The sequence below is a fragment of the Bos indicus genome, chromosome 4, assembly GCF_029378745.1.
Source record: "Bos indicus isolate NIAB-ARS_2022 breed Sahiwal x Tharparkar chromosome 4, NIAB-ARS_B.indTharparkar_mat_pri_1.0, whole genome shotgun sequence".
In the NCBI taxonomy this organism is placed as follows: domain Eukaryota; kingdom Metazoa; phylum Chordata; class Mammalia; order Artiodactyla; family Bovidae; genus Bos; species Bos indicus.
Genome location: NC_091763.1, coordinates 84,662,910 through 84,668,909, shown reverse-complemented (window position 1 = coordinate 84,668,909; position 6,000 = coordinate 84,662,910).

Sequence of the window (6,000 nt, the reverse complement as noted above, 5' to 3'; positions counted from 1 at the left end):
ACAGCTTATAGATGGACTCTAGCAAATCTGGTATATACATCTGGTCCACCTAATCTACGATGCATGGCCTTCAGTACCATGGTAGTGCTGGCCTTTCAGAAAGATGGGGCAGAGATGTCTGGTGCAAGACTCTTCTTGACAGAATGAGCCTCACAGTTAGGAAGGTCTTTGGTAGTATTAAGAGTGTGATTTAAGTATTTTTATTTCTGGTCAATGCCATTAAATGAAAAGGATGGTCTATTTCAGATGACTATTTCTTTTGTTTCATCATAAATTCTTTATCTGAGTAAAATGAATACACATTAAATATAAATGTAGTATATAATTCCATTGATTTAACTTTCTCTAAAAGGATAGGGAGGCCTGGAGTGCTGCAGTACATGGGACCACAAGGAGTCGGATACGACTGTGTAACTGAACTGAACTGAATTGAAAGTAAATAACGACACCTAATAATAAATTGCATTTTATCTGCATCTCCTAATTCCTATAATAGATCCTATACCCCATTTAGCTATAACAGAGGTAAATGAATACTCACCATCTAAATATTCAGAGTTAATAGGGTGAATATACTTTCAGGTTTTTCCTGGGACTGTCATAGTTCATACCTGTTTCCCAGTGCTCTATCCAATTAATAACCCCTTTTACTTTCATAATCATTTAACTGTGACAATGGTTCATATGATAACTTTACTAACATGTCCATGTACTCAATGTTCCCATTGGTTATGTACTTAAAATGTTATCTTTGTTATGCCACATTGTTTATTCTAGTTATTATCGTGGTCTTATATTTTAAAATTGATAAATATGAAGAAATAATAAAGAGTTCTTATATTAATGAGAACTAAGTTAAATAATTTGTAAAACTCCATACTGTAATAAAATTGTCTGTTATTGCTACTCACTTAAACATGGGTAAAAACTATAAAATATATATTTTAATCCTGAAAATTGATATTTATGCTTACATTAAATGAGGATTCCTGTATTTTTATATTTTATGTTTGAAGTCTTTTAAAGTATGTGTGATTACTAGTCACTCTTGGGACATAGTTTTTAAATTAAATGACCCATTTCTTGTCACTGCATAATCTGAGGCCTACTCTATTCAGAATTCCAAACGGTGTATTCAAAATTTTTTTAAATATAATTCTTCTTTAAATGAATACAAATAGCAAAGTTTAACACGTTCCTTTTTTGCTATTTCAATTACCATTCTTTAATAACAATGTATTCTTTCTCCTTTTCTCTCTTTTCCTTCTTTTTCTATAGAAAATAAATTTTAACACCCTGCTTCCTTATAATTCTATAAGTATTGAAAATCCCTGGGCCTGTAGCATGCTTTCTTTTGCTGAGGTTTTATTTGGGAGTCTTTTGATAGCATAGTATTTTTATTCTGCTTGAATGTGCTCAGCTCTCTCTAGCTATCCAGTCTCAATTTCTCAGCACAGGAGAAAAATTGGCTTCTAGTTTCATACATCTTCACTTATAGTGGAAGAGAAAAATATCACTAGCCACATTGTACTAGCACCTCCTGGCATTTCTCAATAAGTGTTATATTTCTAAAGGGGAAAACATTTCTGCTCCCTCCCCTATTAAACATACCAACTTAGAGTATCTTTAGTTTATTGATGGACTACTGCCTGTAACTGACATATTTCTGACCCAAATCATTTCTAATAAATCTAAAATGCAAAATGTAATTTTCATCTATAAATTGTGAGACAGAGAACAAAATCATTGTTTCTAATGAAGTGAATTTGCAATTTCACCTCAGTTCTGCCATGATGTATGAAATGATTAAAAAAACAAGAGTTATCTTCAATTGTAATGAGAGTCAGTTAGGAATGTATTCAGCTGCAAGTAAAAGAAAAGCTAACTTTCATGATTTAGGTAAACTTGATTTTATTTTTATTACTCATAAGATGTCTGAAGGAGACAGTTGTTGATGTTGGGTCAGCTGTTCAATAATGCCATTAGAAAGTGAAAGAAAGTGAAGTTGCTAGGTCGTGTCTGACTCTCTGCTGCCCTGTGGACTGTAGCCTACCATGCTCCTCTGTCCATGGGATTTTCCAGGCAAGAGTACTGGAGTGGGTTGCCATTTCCTTCTTCAGTGGATCTTCCCAACCCGGAGATAGAACCTTTACTGTCTGAGCCACCAGGGATGCCATTAGAGACAGAAGCTTTTTATGTTTTTTTGGTGCCATCTGAGGACTGTCTGTGACTGAACCATCACAAGATGCCTTTATAGCTCTAATCATGAAATCCAATTTTAAGTGAATAAAAATGGACCATCAAGATGATAACCTTAGCTCCATCTCTACCTTCTTGCTGGGAAGAAAATTTACCCAGAACTTAGTACTTAAGTTATTTGTTTGTATACCATTGCTCAAAATTGTGCCATACACCTACCCCTAGATGCATGGAAAAGCTGAAAAATTGTATAATTATCTTTCAGCTTCCAAGTTAAATAAAATAATGAAAGGAGTTTGGAATGAGTTATTGAGTGAACCAAGTTGTAGGGTATACCACAAAGGCTGAACAAGGGCTTGAGACAATCACAACACACAAAAGAAAAAAAATACTTTGTCCCAAGAATTTAAACAAAGTATGTCTTACCTCAACAAAACTCTTTAAAATGCAGCACAGAACTATTGTTAATAAACTAGGAAGAATTCACAGCATGTGCATGAAGTAAATATTTGTATTATTCTTCAATATTTTAACTAGTTGTATTATTCTTCAATATTTTAACTACCAAAGCCACAGAACCAGCACATACTAGGCACTAAGTACATATTTGTATGAAAGAATAAATACCATCATAAAAATATACAGCAGGTTGTAACTGAAAACTTATAGATGTTGTTAAATTGAGATGCCTTTCTTAAATGTAGATTCACCCATTTCTGTATTACTTCAAGAAAGATTTTCAGTAGCTAATACATAATAGTAATTGTGAGAGAGGGACATAAATATATGAAACTTGTTTGCCGTAAAGGCATGCCTCTTTCAGCTGAATTAAAAATAAAGGGATTTCATATATGTATTCTTAGTTAAAATTATTGAATAAACACAACTTTTTTTTTTTTTTTTTTTGGCTTTGAATCATTTATTTTAGAGAACAGACACACTGGAGTAGACTGTAAGAGTTACATACATGGGAATGGCACAACTTTTTAAAAAAATATATACTAATAAGGTTTATTCAAGACAGAATAAAAAAATGAAGACATTTGAGTTTTAAGGGGTACACTACTCATGATTTAGGGAATCAGTAAAAACTTTATGGAAATGATGACCCTTAGCTTGTTTCGGAGCAGTTAACAGAAGTGTATAACCCTCCCTCTGTGATCGTGAAAAATTGGCAACTCTTTCTTTACTCTTGCCAGTAGATACTGTGGTTGTGATTTTATGTTGCTATAAGATCCAAAGACATAAAGGGAAGCAAAGGGAATCAGAATTTATTGCATGAGATTGTAGAGAGCAAGAATGTGTTTTAACTTAAATGAATTGCCCCTATCAAAAGAGCTTACCTTGCTATCAGTTTTAACAATAAAAATAAACATAGTGCATGGCCATAAAGATTAAAAGCCATATGTAGTAATAATGGATTGCTAATTAGAACATGAAAGGTGAGATTTAGTACCTGGTGCTGGATTATCAAAACTTCTGGAGCTGTCAGGAGACCATTCTTCTATGCTTTATCAAGAACTTTCTCAACAGACTGAGGCAGAATCAGCAGTTGAACTATATGCAAACTGTATCTATAGCTATGTAAATATGGTCATGCCAGAAAGCGAATAACTATTTAAATGAACAGTATTTCAGGTTCTGTAATATGGAAATAGCTCCTTGTTTTCAAACTGTTTTACGAAAGCCATTATTTATAACTATCCTAAAATTATGCACGTACATGAAATTTGAATAAATCAGTTTCTTTCTCCATTGACCTACAATTTCTTTCAGCCTAAAGTCAATGGTTCCTAGCATGCTTTGTCAGGTGCTTTTTCTTTATTGCATGTCTTTCTTAAGTCTAATTTCTCTAACAGTCTGTCTTCTCCTTTCACTCTTTCACTAAATATTTATTCAATATCTATTATGAGTCAAGCACAATTCTAAGCATTGACTTCATGTCTATTTGCCAATATGTCCATTTTATTTATAGTTAATATTTGAATTATATATTGTCATAGCATATGCCTAAAGCAGTAAAAGTCCTTAATGATGATTGTTAAAAATAGAAATGATACAGAGAGGATTTAGCAGTTAATAAAATCACAGGAAAATTGGACAGAAGTAGTGAAATGGAGAAAAAGAAATTCTTCTCAATATAAAGCAGTATATCTTGGAATAATAATCTAGTTTATCTTTGTACGTTCCTATCTCTTTTTTCTTCCCACTTACATTTCAGGGATTTCTCTGTCCTAGAGCCTATAATATAGCAGGAAAAAATAATAGCTAAAGAAACTATTTCCTTTTCAAAATATCCAGGGCATCATTCAACTATATGTGAGGTTCTCAGTTAATGGAACCAAAACATTTAGTTTTCTACCTACACACAAAAAAATGTGGGATTATAAAGGAGTGAAATTGATTTAGTAGAATGGTCATTTGATCTAAATGCAAAGTAATACTTTATAGAGTGATATGTAATTGAAACTTCTGCAACTGAATGTGCTAAATTACCTTCTTAAAATGACTACAAGGCGTATAAAATGAATGGTGATGCTTTCTAGCAAGATTTGTGACACCTGATTTTCATGAATAAATGATATCATCTGTGCCTATGTGGAACAGTAAATACCAGTAAGTGCAAGTTATGTGTCCATCATTAAACTCCTTGAGTAATTGAATTTGGTACTTCAATGAGCCACCTCATTGGAAAAGACCCTGATGCTAGGAAAGATTAAAAGCCAAAGGAGAAGGGGGAGGCAGAGAATGAGATGGTTAGCTAGCCTTACCAACTCAATGGACATGAATTTGAGCAAACTCTGGGAGAAAATGAAGGACAGAGAAGCCTGGCATGATGCAGTCCATGGGGTTGCAAAAAGTTGGACATGATTTAGTAACTGAACACATATTTAAATTTACATTACACATGACTTTCCTGTTTTTGAGGTAATTGCTAAAAGAAGCATCCTTGCAAAACTGAAGTGATTCCAAATAATATAAATAAACAGTAGACTTACTCTACATAAAAGTACAAAAATCACTGTAGCAAGAGCATCTATACAACTATCAATTTATTGTTACAATTATTCCTTATATATCTAACCTAACCAATTACAATGTTTCCCTTTGACAATGCCAAAGGGTTGCACGGAAGCTATAGTTGGCCAGCCATGACATGGCACAAAGGGTGGCACTCTGACCAGGAAAGTAAGTAATATCAAATTGTTTTCATTACCACTTAACAGTGGAAATAGCTTTTCTAGCCATTTGAATCCAAGATAATTCATTTTCCAGGAAGCACCATGCAAACAACTTGAAAAGTAACCTGTGCTTGGAGAATCAGAAAAAAGAACTATTTGTTGACAATCTTTCATATTTGAACACATGGTAAAGTGATCATTCTTTTACTGCACATTCATTCATTAAGAATTAGAACAGACCATGGCAGGGAAAAGAAATTTATTTTAATGCAATGTTAATAATAATAATAAAATTTTAATAAACACTAAGTTGAGACAATAGTTCCAAACTCTTATTTAAATCTACATATATGTTAACCCAAGATTATGTCTGGTTTTTATTGTTTAGTTGCTAAGTCATGTCCTACTCTTCTGCAACTCCATGGACCATACCCTGCCAGACTCCTCTATCCATGGGATTTTCCATACAAGAATACTGGAGTGGGTTGTCATTTCCTTCTCCCGGGGATCTTCCCAACCCAGGGATCGAACCTGTGTCTCCTGCATAGGCAGGTGGATTATTTACCACTGAGCCAGCAGGGAAGCCCTGTTAAAGACTATTAAATATTCCCTTAATACT